Consider the following 11814-nt stretch of genomic DNA (forward strand, 5'->3'; position numbering starts at 1 on the left):
TGCAGCCTGCACAAGGGAAAAGTTCTATGGAGAAAAGAGCTTTGTGCAGGTCCATGGTTTGGTCCTGCGTGCTTATATTTTAAAACTCATAGACAGATCTATGGGGTCCTGAATTATTCTTCCTTGTTAATCATTTTAATTAGATCTGCATATGAATAAGAGTCAGCATGTCATGGGCTTCCTGCACTCACTGGAAGTTTTGAATCTCAGTGTTGAGAAGACAGTGACCAGGTTTACAAATTCAAAATTCATTTTCTGTGCATTTTCTCCAGTATTTGCTTCAAAGTGGCTGTTTCAGCAAAGAAATGGCACACTCATTCCCTAAAATGTCCACAAAAACCAAAGGGGTGGGAACACAGTCCAACTGAGAGATTTTTAAAATGTGGGCTTTCCTCCTGTAGTTGTATTTTATCTCTTAGTTTATTTTGCCCTCTGAAAACTTTTCAAACGTTCTAGGTCATTGAAAGCATCACCGAATGCACTATTATGTGACATCACTAGCAACCAAAGTTACACAGGTTGACAATCTTGCCCACAGATATTAATTTTAAAAATCCATTGTCATACATTGAAGTGTATAATTATTTCTTTTCTAATGGACTGAATAAACTCTACGTAAGTATGTTTTTGCTTAACTATCCTTGCTTAAGTATAGTTCTACATGAGTGCACATTTTACAGGGTACAACCTCTGCTTTTATAAACGCTGGCAGAAGGTGCAAGGAAGTTGAAAGAGGCAGTGAAATTAAATGTATATCCTTTTAAGCCTATAAACCAGTTTCTGTGGGCAGAAGGACAAATGCATATCAACATTTCTCTAAACTGAGAACATTTTTTTCATATCAAACAGGATGCACCTGAAGGATGTATGTAAAACAAGGTTGTACTTCTCTGAAGTAAGGGGTTTTACTCACATCAAGTGAAATTCACCACTGGGCAGAGTCCTGGCATGAAGCCTCGAGCTCACTTAAACCTAACCTTCATGAGTCAAGTGGTGCAGATGACTCGTTTAGGCCCTCTCACAAGGGCTGAAGTTCACCATAAAGGATATAAATAGTGTTTACAGGAGTGGCATTCATTTATACTTAGACTTATTTTAAAGTAATTAATGGCCAAATTATTCTTTACCTTTTGTGTTTTGACACTTGCGCACACCTTGGGTCAGGGACTACAGAATTGCCAACCTCAAGCATTCACAAATCATGAGTCAGGCCCCACAAATCATGAGATCTTCTTAAAAAGCATGAGCTTTTAATAAATAAATAAATAAATTTGGGATTCTTTTTATTTACATGGTGGGTGATGAGCTTGTAGGGTGCACTCAGGTCATATTTTCAGAGTTTTGTTCTGCAACAAGGGCTAGAAACTTGCATTTTAAAAAATAAATAAAGCTGAGATTCTCACCAAAACCCTGGACTCCAGTAGCAGCAGCTTGAAGAAAAACACAAAATAGTGTGACACCCATGATAAAATTGTCAGTTAGCAACACTCTCTTACTCTGTGTGTACGTTGCCTAGCACAACAGGGTTCTGATCTTTTGGGGGAGAGGACCACCACTTACCTCTGAAATCCTGGTAGTATTTCACCAGATACTACTGAAATACTAAAGGGCACATCAGGTGAGGGATTGTGTGTCCAACCTGCAAGGAACAAGCCCTCTCATAAGTAGCCTATAGGCGTAGGTATTTTCTAGGTAAGGCCTGGGTATAAGTTAAGGCAGTAATGTAATGAGCTTCAAAGGCATGTAAGACAAGACAGTAGCTTAGCTAAACAAGGCATAAGGCCCAAAAAGCCTCAGCATAAGCAGCTAACCAGGAGTAACCGTAGATCATAAGATATCACAAGATAGAAGGCTGGAGTGACTGAACTGCTGATAGGTAACCACAAGCTTACTAGTTTGTACCTGTTTGTGATATTTTACCTTAGGGACATCAACAGATGTCTGACCACAAGAATGCCATGGTAACTAATGATGTATATGCTAATAAGTTTGAGGTAAATGGACTCGTAACCTATGGGAGAAAGGCACCCCAACATTAATAGGGTAAGGAAGTACAAATAAGAAAAAAAGGAAAAACTTATAGAAAACTTTGTGTTAAGCCTTGGTATAATGTAATAGCTCCTAAGGATAGTTCAAGTAGAAGAAAAATGTCTTTTTGCTAGGAGTAGAATAAGATTCCCCCTTCCCACACTCCCTTAATCAATTGGCATATTGAATGAATGAGGTGTGAATGAGCAAAACGTGGAAGGCAAGCCCCTCCAGGCAGCTAGTTGGAGAGGGGATGGAAGCCAGACCCAAGAACAATCAAACTTGTCAAGTGGGCTCGCTACAGAAGAGCAGATATATTGACGGCCTGGGAGGGCGGGGGTTAGAATCAAGCATCTTCTTTTGGAAACACCCTCTTTGAACAGTATTGGGACAACACCCAGAAGGAAGCAGCACAAAGGACCAATGGACACAGATTTTGAATCTGGAACAGATTTGCATTAAGCTGCTATAAATGTGAGGTGTCTTGGGGTATGGCTACACTTACATTTTTGCAGCGCTGGTAGTTACAGCTGTGGTCGTACAGCTGTGTAGGGCCAGCGCTGCAGTGTGTCCACACTGACAGAGACCAGCGCTGCAGTGTGTCCACATTTGCAGCATTTGCAGCGCTGTTGTGAGTGGTGCATTGTGGGCAGCTATCCCACAGAGCACCTCGTCCCATTTTGCACTCACTATTGCTGAGCATTAAGGCAATAGCTTCATACTGTAGACGTGATGTGTCGTGGCACTTTCCCTATCAGCAACGTACGTCAGCAGCTCAGGCTCCTTTTTTACTGCAATAGCACAGCGGGCAGACTCACAATGGCACAAACGCTTGAAAGGGGTCAACGCGAGTTGCAAGCATGGCATCGTTGGAACAGGAAGCAGATATGAACCCGCACCCTTCCTCCCCTTCCCACCAACCCACAGCGCCCAGCATTTGCAGCGCTGTTGTGGAGTGTGCATTGTGGCAGCTATCCACAAGAGCACCTCGTCCAATTTGTCGCTGTGGGTTGTGGGAAGGGGACGGAAGGGTGCGGGTCATTCCGCTTCCTGTTCCAACTAGACCCGTGCTGGGCTGCATCGCTTCCTTTTCAGAGGCCGTTTGGTTGCCATGTGTGAGTCGTCCCTGCGTGATTTTCAGTAAGAATGGAGCCCTGAGCTGCTGAGGAACTTTGCTGATGAATGTTGCCAGCACATCACGTCTGGCATTTGAGCTATTCCTTATGCTCCAAAGTGACAGTGAGAGAGCAAGATCAGATGAAATAGATTTCGCCGACGCGCCTGACACTAAATTGCTTGTGCAGTAACGGACGGTGCTCAGCACCTCGTGGAACGCCGCCTTTGGGCTCGGGAAACATAAGCACTGAGCTGGTGGGATCACATCGTATGCAAGTCTGGGATGACGAGCAGTGGCTGCAGAACTTTAGGATGAGAAAAGCCACTTTCATGGGGACTGTGTGCTGAGGCTCGCCCCAACCCTGCAGCGCAAGGACACGAGACTGGAGAGCTGCCCTGTCAGTCGGAGAAGCGGTTGGCTATGCAGTCTGGAAGCTGGCACTCCAGACAGCTACCGATCGTCGCAAACCAGTTTGGAGTGGGAAAGTCGACCGGTGTTGGAATAGTGGTGATGCAAGTTTGCAGGGCCATTTATCGCATCCTGCTAAAGAAGAACTGTGACTCTGGGGAATGTGCAGGAAATTGTGGATGGCTTTTGCACAAATGGGTTTCCCTAACTGTGGAGGGGCAATAGATGGGACGCATATTTCTATTCTGGCAACCACCCCACCTGGCATCCGAGTACATTAATCGGAAGGGGTATTTCTCTATGGTTCTCCAGGCGCTTGTGGATCACCGTGGGCGTTTCACTGACATTTACACAGGATGGCCGATGGAAAGGGCATGATGCATTCGCTTCTTTCGGAACAGTGGCATGTTCAGGAAGCTGCAGGCAGGGACTTTTTTTCCCCAGACAGGAACCGTAAGATCACATAGTGGGGACGTTGAAATGCCCATTGTGATCCCTTCGGAGACCCCTGCTTAACCCGTTGCCTGGCTCATGAAACCGTATACAGGGAAGCTTGACAGGAGCAAGGACCGGTTCAACTACAGGCTGAGCCGGTGCAGAATGACTGGTGGAGTGTGCTTTTGGCCGTTTAAAGGGGAGATGGAGAAGTCTCTACGGAAGCTAGACGTTGGGGAAAGCAGCATCCCAAGCGATTATAACGCGTGCTGTATCCTCCATAATATTGTGAAGGGAGGGTGAAACCTTCAGTGACGAATGGACCTCCGAGGTTCAACGCCTGGAGGCTGAATTTGCCACAGCCAGAGAGCAGGGCTACTAGAGAGGCCCACACAGTGCTTCAAGGATTAGACGGATGCCTTAAAGGAGCAATTTGAGGCTGAAAGCTAACAGTAATGTTGGGTGCCTTACTCCACAGCAGTTAAGTGCAGTGGTTTGCAATGATTTGCAGTGCCTATTTTTCACTTGTGGTACAGTATGTTTTACACTTCTGTAATAATAAAAACTGTTTTAAAAGACAAGAAATGCCTTTATTAAAATACAGTACATAAAACGGGGCAGGGGGTAGGGTGATGAGCAGTAAAGTCAGAGGTTTGAATATGTCCTTCCTTGAGTGCTGTGCAATGCCTGCTGCACTTCAGGATTAAATATGCTGCATGGTGATGGGGTTGAGTGCATAGGGTAAGGTCGTAGTTCTCAGGGCTGTTAGGTGAACGTATGGGTGTTGGGGGCAGCTGGTGTGGTAAGAACCAGGATGCTGGAGAAGGGTGTTTTGAGGAAACAGTGGGCACAATGGTTGAGCTTTGGGATGGGCTGAGGAAGGCACGGTAGTGCTCTGCCTGCATGGCTAGCATTGACTGCATAGAGGTCTGTGTGGCGTTCCAGGATGCTTAGCAGCCGATCTGTGCTTCTCTGGTAGCCAATTCCCTTTCTCTTGGCAGCCTTTTCCTTTCTCTTGCAGCCTGTCCTTTTTCCTGCTTTTTTTTCCCTCCAGTCTGCAACTTTTTATTATCTGTGGAATACAGATTCATAACTGCTTTCACCAGCTCCTCCTTATTCTTCCTTGGTTTTTTTTCTTAAGTTCCGTAGTTTTTCAGAAGTCTGCGCTGATGGAGCAGTATCCAAGGTGTCACTTAAAAAAAAAACACAGAGATAAACGTTTACTACAGAGCCTGTATTGTTTTTAAGACTATTTGTAGCTATCAGTTTTACACATTGCGAGCATAGCACAGAGAGGCTCACAGCTCCAGAGAGACAGATGGTGAGTTTCCCCACACTGCGTCCCTCACCTGGGAAGGGGGGGCTGCTTGACTCTGGGAATCCATGGGTGTTCTGTGACTTTGGGAAAGCAAAGAGCAGCTACAGGGAATAGACTGAACCCTACACCCACATCTGCCACAGCAGGTACTCCTCAGAGCCATCTTGCACACACGCGGCTCACCTGGAAGGGGGGGGGCTGCTTGACTCTGGATCCATGGGCTTTCTGTGTGACTTGGGGAAAGCAAAGAGCAGCTACAGGGAAATAGCCACACTAATGAAGTATCCCTGCATTTCCACAGAATTTTAACCTCCCCCGATATCTCGTCTGCACTCCGGTCACCTGGGAGAGCGGGAGGCTACTTCTATACAGCTATGTGGATTCGCACCCTGGTCCTACGCAGTTGCCTGTGTCAGCAATGGTCCCCCACCCCTACACTACACGGGACAATGGCGCAGGACGGCGCTAGTATGCCTGACTGGGACAAGGCACATGGTGGCTTCTCCCCTATAAACTTGCGGAAGCGCATTGCACACGCTCTGGCTGAAACTTTTGAAGAGATTACAGAGGCAATTACCGCACGTGATAGACCAAATCAAATGGGCTGATTCACACATCTAGCATGCATGCTTGCAGGCAGCCATAGCCCCTCCTCCCAAAACATTTCCATCCTCTTATAATAAAAGCTTCTTTCCGGAACAGGCTCTCTCTGCTGGTTCCTCACTACCAAGTCCCAGCGGCTGCGACTGGCTAGCTTCTCCTGGCTGGAAAATAGCTCCTGGCTGCATGACTCCTGGGAGTCTCATCAAACACCTCAGTAGCCTCTCTGGGTTCCTCTAACACTCCTCCCCCTCTCTCCAGGCTCTGAACTGTCCGATCGGTGATCCTCGATTGCAGTGGGTTACATCCAAGTATCGCATCCAGCTCCTTGTAAAAATGGCAGGTCGTGGGGCAGCACCTGAGCGGTGAGGGTTTCCCTGACGTGCTTTGCAGTAGGCACTTCCGCTCCGCAGCTCCTTTACCTTAACCCTGCACTGCACCGCGTCCCGGTCATAGCCGCTGTATTGCATTGACTTTGATATCTGGCCATAGGTATCATAATTTCTACGGCTGGAGCGCAGTTGTGCCTGCACAGCTTCCTCACCCCAAATACTGATGAGATCCTGCAGCTCAGCAGTGCTCCATGCTGGGGCTCGTTTGGGGCGTGGAGGCATGGTCACTGATTGATTGATTGATTGCACTCCACGCCTCGCTGAGCAAACAGGAAGGGGATTTTTAAAATTCCCAGGGCATTTAAAGGACGGGTCACCTGAGCCCAGGGCAGTGGAGTGCGAAACAATGACCAGAGAGGCTGAAAAGGTATGTTGGGATACCTCCTAATTCCCTGGAGGCCAATTACAGCGCTGGTGAGTGTCCACAACTGATGACCAGCGCTGCATCACCAGCGCTGGATTCGCTACACCCGTAGCAGACCAGGAGTACAGCCAGCGCTGCAGGAAGGGACTTGCAGCGCTGGCTGAGCTCTGTAAGTGTGGACACCTGGTAAGTTGCAGCGCTATAACCCCCTCACCAGCGCTGCAACTTGCAAGTGTAGCCAAGGCCTTGCAGAGGACCCTGGGTCCTGTCAACATTGGAGCATTGATTCAGACGGGCAGAAGCCCGGCTCCACCCCTCCCCAGTCTAACTCACCTGGCCAGTGAAGTTAAGGGGAACAACTTGTTGGTAACAACAAGAAGACAGAGTGTGTTTGTATGTGTGTATGTGAGTGCATGAGTGTAATATAGATCATCTGCTTATGATACAGTGTTGATTGATACATGTATTACCAATGAATGTGGCGTTTGCCTTATTCCCCCTGAAAAGATTCTGTGCAGTACTTTAAGTACAACAACCCCACCTCCCTTGCACCCAGATTCCCCACACACACACCCTGGCTGAGCTCCAACCACTTTCACTTGGTCCCCACTGCAGACTCCCATTGCTCCTGCACCTGGAACATCCCTGTGTATCCAGATCCCCCACTGAGCTGCCTGCACCCAGACTGCCCCCCACAGAACCCTCTTACCCCCCACAGGACCCTCTTACCCCCATATGGATACCGCCACACTAAGTCCCTCTATACTTGCATCCTGCTGCTGAGCTGAGACTCCCTGCCCATATTTGGCGTGCCTGGCGCAAAAGAGGCAGGGTCCGAGGGTGTTTCTGGGGCAGGCCTGGCCCTTGTGCTGTGTCAGGGTCAGGTTCAGTCTCACAGCCAAGTCCTTGTCCCAGGGCAGTGGGGGAGGCTGCAGGATATTCTCCCACCTCCATGGAGCCAGTGGCCTATGCTCACCACTGCCATGGTGGAGTTTCCACATTTATTTATTGTTAAAAAGAAAAAATCAGAATTTTAAAATATTATGCACAGAGTTTGATGCAGAATTCCCTGAGGAATATGGGGCGCTGTACAGCTGTGATGGTGGGACTGTGAAGGGGATGCTGGACAGTAGGGGATCTGTGGGTGGGGGAGCTGGGCAGGGGGTATGGTGTGCAGGGTGCTGTGTAGTTGTGGTGGGATGTCAGAGGGAGGGGTCTCTAGGCAGGGGGTACTGGGCATAGGGATCTGTTGGGGAAGTCTCTGGGTGAGGGGGCATTGACATAAGGGCAGGGCACTGGGCAGGGGGGTAGTGTGGAAGGGGCACGCTGGCAGTGCAGGCCTGGGAGGGCCAGTGTGTGTCTAGCAGTTTGGGGTTTGTAAATAGTGCCCTTGTGCTGGGCTGAGTGAGGCCACTCCTGCTGCGCTGCATCTCATTGCCCCCAACTGGCCCTTCACTCTGCGGACCGCCCCCATCACATGCCCTATTTCCCCAGTGGGGGCCCACAAATATGTTTGGCGCCAGGCCCACAAAAAGTTAATCCGGCCCTGGTTCCAGGGAACTGAATATGAAAGCAATTTTCAGATTGCATATGAAGCAAACTTACTGTAAAAGGAATGGAGGAAATGACAAGTAAACCTGCTGATGCAACCCACAAGGTCTCACCCATGGGATGTGTGGTTCTAGATCATGTGATTACCATTTCCATTTGTGAACCACCATCTCTCACAAAGTAGGCCATAGAAATGCTGAAGTGTGAGCCATACTAACCAAAAGGGTCATGAGGCGTGGGCCTAAGGAGAAAATGAGTTGGGGATGCTGTTTAATGTTGTACGTCTAAACCAAATAAAAGCCCTTTCATTCCTGATTTTTACTTTCAAATTTCAGAGCAAAAGGAAATCAGTGCAAATCTGTAGATGGGACTTTCTAAAAGTGAGAGGGGAGAGAAGTCAAGTGTTTTCCCATGGGGAAAGACATAAGTCTCATGTCATATTCACATATTGGATGTAGACTGTGATTTCTGACAGGGGTCACTTTTACTTTAGTCTATATAGGGTCAATATATGATCTCTTCCAAGTCCATTATGCAAGCCAAGGAGTGAGGCAGGCAGAGAGAGGAGCAACAGCTTTGAGAAGAGACTGGTGCTCTGGGAGTGCTGTCACAGTGGAAGGGGAGGATATCCCTTGCAAAGACTACAAGCTGTTAGCCTTTAGAGCAATGTAGCCCCATAACCCACAGGAGCTGAGGCAGAGAGCACATCAGTTTACCAGTGTAGAGAAAACTTTGTGAAAAAATAGAGGTGGCCTCACTTTTCAACTGCAGGACTATAAAAAGGAAGTGAAAAAGAAGAGACGACATGTCAGAAGCTATTACTGGGATGGCTGCTCTCAGAAAAAAATGGCAAGAGATCTCGAGTCTCACAAACAAGAAACTTCGTCTTTAGTTCTCCTTCTGGCACTCACAAAGGGCCTTTTGGACAACAGGGCAAGAATAAGAATGGGCAATTTTATTTGCTGACACAGAAATTGTAACATTAAGAGAAGTCATCAAAATTTTCTGCAGAGCAAATAAAAGCAGACATTCTCCCTAGAGAGATCAGCCTGTAACTTTGTTTTTCTATAGGTTAGCAATCTCCACCTTATTTGAAATGATGTTGATACATTTCTAAAAGCACAATTTGAACACTGCTGTTTCTGCGGTGACACAGATTCTGATCTTCGCTGATTGTCACTCCAAATACGGACCCTTTCACTGCTGAGGCCTTGCCTTCACGCAACAAATCTACTGCTTTAATAATACTGCTGTAGTTACAATAATATAACCCCCACTGGTGTCTATATCAGCATAAGGATACTTATACTAGTGTTGCTATTCAGGGGTGTCATTTCCTGTGGAGCAGGGGAGTAGAAGGGGGAAGAGCAACTTCCCTCTACCATCAGACTTTTCATAGGTCTATATGCTGCACTTCCCCCTCGCTACCCAAAGACTTTGCAGCTTACAATATAACCACATTTAGTGTTCTCTACACTGATACAACTCTCACCCTACCCCAGAATTTCTCTGAAATGATGCCTCTGTTGCAATTCCTGTACAAGAAAGGCCATAAAAAATATCAGTAAAAAGCACCTGAAATCCACACTAGGGGTTGCACCAATTTAACTATTCTGATAGGAAAATCAACTTCCTGATAGAGATAGTTAAATTGGCATAAAAACGGTGTGTAGACAGTTTAAATGCAGCTAAGGTTGGTAGTAAATCAAATGTGTAGCCCTTTGCAGTCTTTGATCTATATGACTGAGTACTGGCCCCAGTCCTATTCTAAGGCCTGGGCTACACTAGCAGGGGGGTTCGAACTAAGATATGCAACTTCAGCTACGCTATTTGCATAGCTGAAGTTGAAGTATCTTAGTTTGACTTACTTGGCCATCCTCGTGGCAGCAAGTCAACTGCCACGGCTCTCCCGTCGATTCACCTTACTCCTCCTGCCAAGGTGAAGTACGGGCATCAATTAGCGGATCAATTTATTGCGTCCAGACGAGATACAATAAATCAATCCCTGATACATTGAACACTACCAGCCGATCCAGCGGGTAGTATAGATATACTCTTAATTTGTGTATTGGTCCTGAGCTGGCCTTCTCCACAGGGAAGAATTTCACTCAAAGTGAATAGGCTGTTGGAACTCACCAGCAAAACTGTATTGCAAATAACCAAGGATTGGAAAACACACTGTTGTCTGAGACATTAACACACTTTTGTGAAACTTGTGTTACATTTGCAAATGTGCATTTATTTTTAAAGCATGATTTTGCAAAGAAAAATGGAAGATAAGCTGTTTGAATGTCATTGTGATACCTTAAACATTTGTTTCTCCACCAAAGCTCAAAACAGAAGCTTGAAGGAAATTACACTAAACACTCCCCAATAGCTGACTAAGATATATAAACATTCTCAGAAAAATAATTACAACTATAGGCTGAATCCACATAGGGTAGTAAATAGAACAGTTGATAGCACAGGAGAAAAACCTGACTGAAAAAAAAAACCCTAGTAACTGCATTGTACAGACTTGAATATACACTTAGGCCCCAGGCCTGCAAAGACTTATACATGTGTTTACATTTTGTTTCAGTTGGAGTACTTGTAATGCATAAAGTTAAGTGTGTGTGTATGTCTTTGGCAAAATACAGTGTCTAGTTAAGGCAATGGGAGTCTTTCCATTGATTTCAGTGGGCATTGTACTGGTTTCTTATTGAACTTTGCCACTAAGAAGCTAGGAATAATTCCTTTAATTAAAATATATTTCCTTGTTACGTGTGTGAACCCTGAAATATCCCTTTAAAAACAGCTGCACGTATATAAACTATAACATTTATCTTTAAAAAATGGTAGGTGAGCTACCTAGCTTATTGTCAATATAATGTAATCATCTGTCATTAAAGATAATACCCAGTGTAATCATTATTTAAACCCAAACAATATTCCCCACCCTGACTCCCTTAGACACTAAATGGAAAGGCTTTTTTGCATGGGCCAAAAAGTAATCAAATGAAATTCACGCAGTTACACTTAAGTGTTTCAGCTACTTTTGTTTGTGGTTAATAGCTACATGTAAGGCTTACTTTTGCAAGATGTAGATGCTGTTGCTGCTACTTAATGACCATTTTTGTCTAAGAATTCATTCAAAGTGGATAAATCAGTACATATACATCCAACCAAATCAATCCCAGGTATAAGGCCATTGAAATCAGTGGAGTTATTCTAGGATGAATTTGACCCATTTTTAGTGTGCTAATTTCTGCATTCTGTGAAATAATAATTTGCAGTTTGCTTGAATGTTTTAATAGCTAATGTATTTATGGGGGTACACAAATTGAGGTCGCCATTAGCGCTGAGGGAATTATTAATAATTTACTCAATTAATTAGGCCTCTCTTCCCCCCCGCCCCAACCAGTGGAATGATTGTGGGTAGATCACTCTTTCTGCTAATTTATTTCTTAGTTGAATTTACTAAATCAATCCTTTTACTGCATGGATGAACTGCAAAGCACTTAACGGAAGAGGCCCTGTGTCCCAAGGAACGATGGGGCCTGCAGTCCTGATGTGAAGGTCCTGCACCATACAGCACACTTCGACTGTGAGCAGCTGAGTG

This window comes from Chelonoidis abingdonii, chromosome 8, assembly GCF_003597395.2.
Source record: "Chelonoidis abingdonii isolate Lonesome George chromosome 8, CheloAbing_2.0, whole genome shotgun sequence".
NCBI lineage: Eukaryota > Metazoa > Chordata > Testudines > Testudinidae > Chelonoidis > Chelonoidis abingdonii.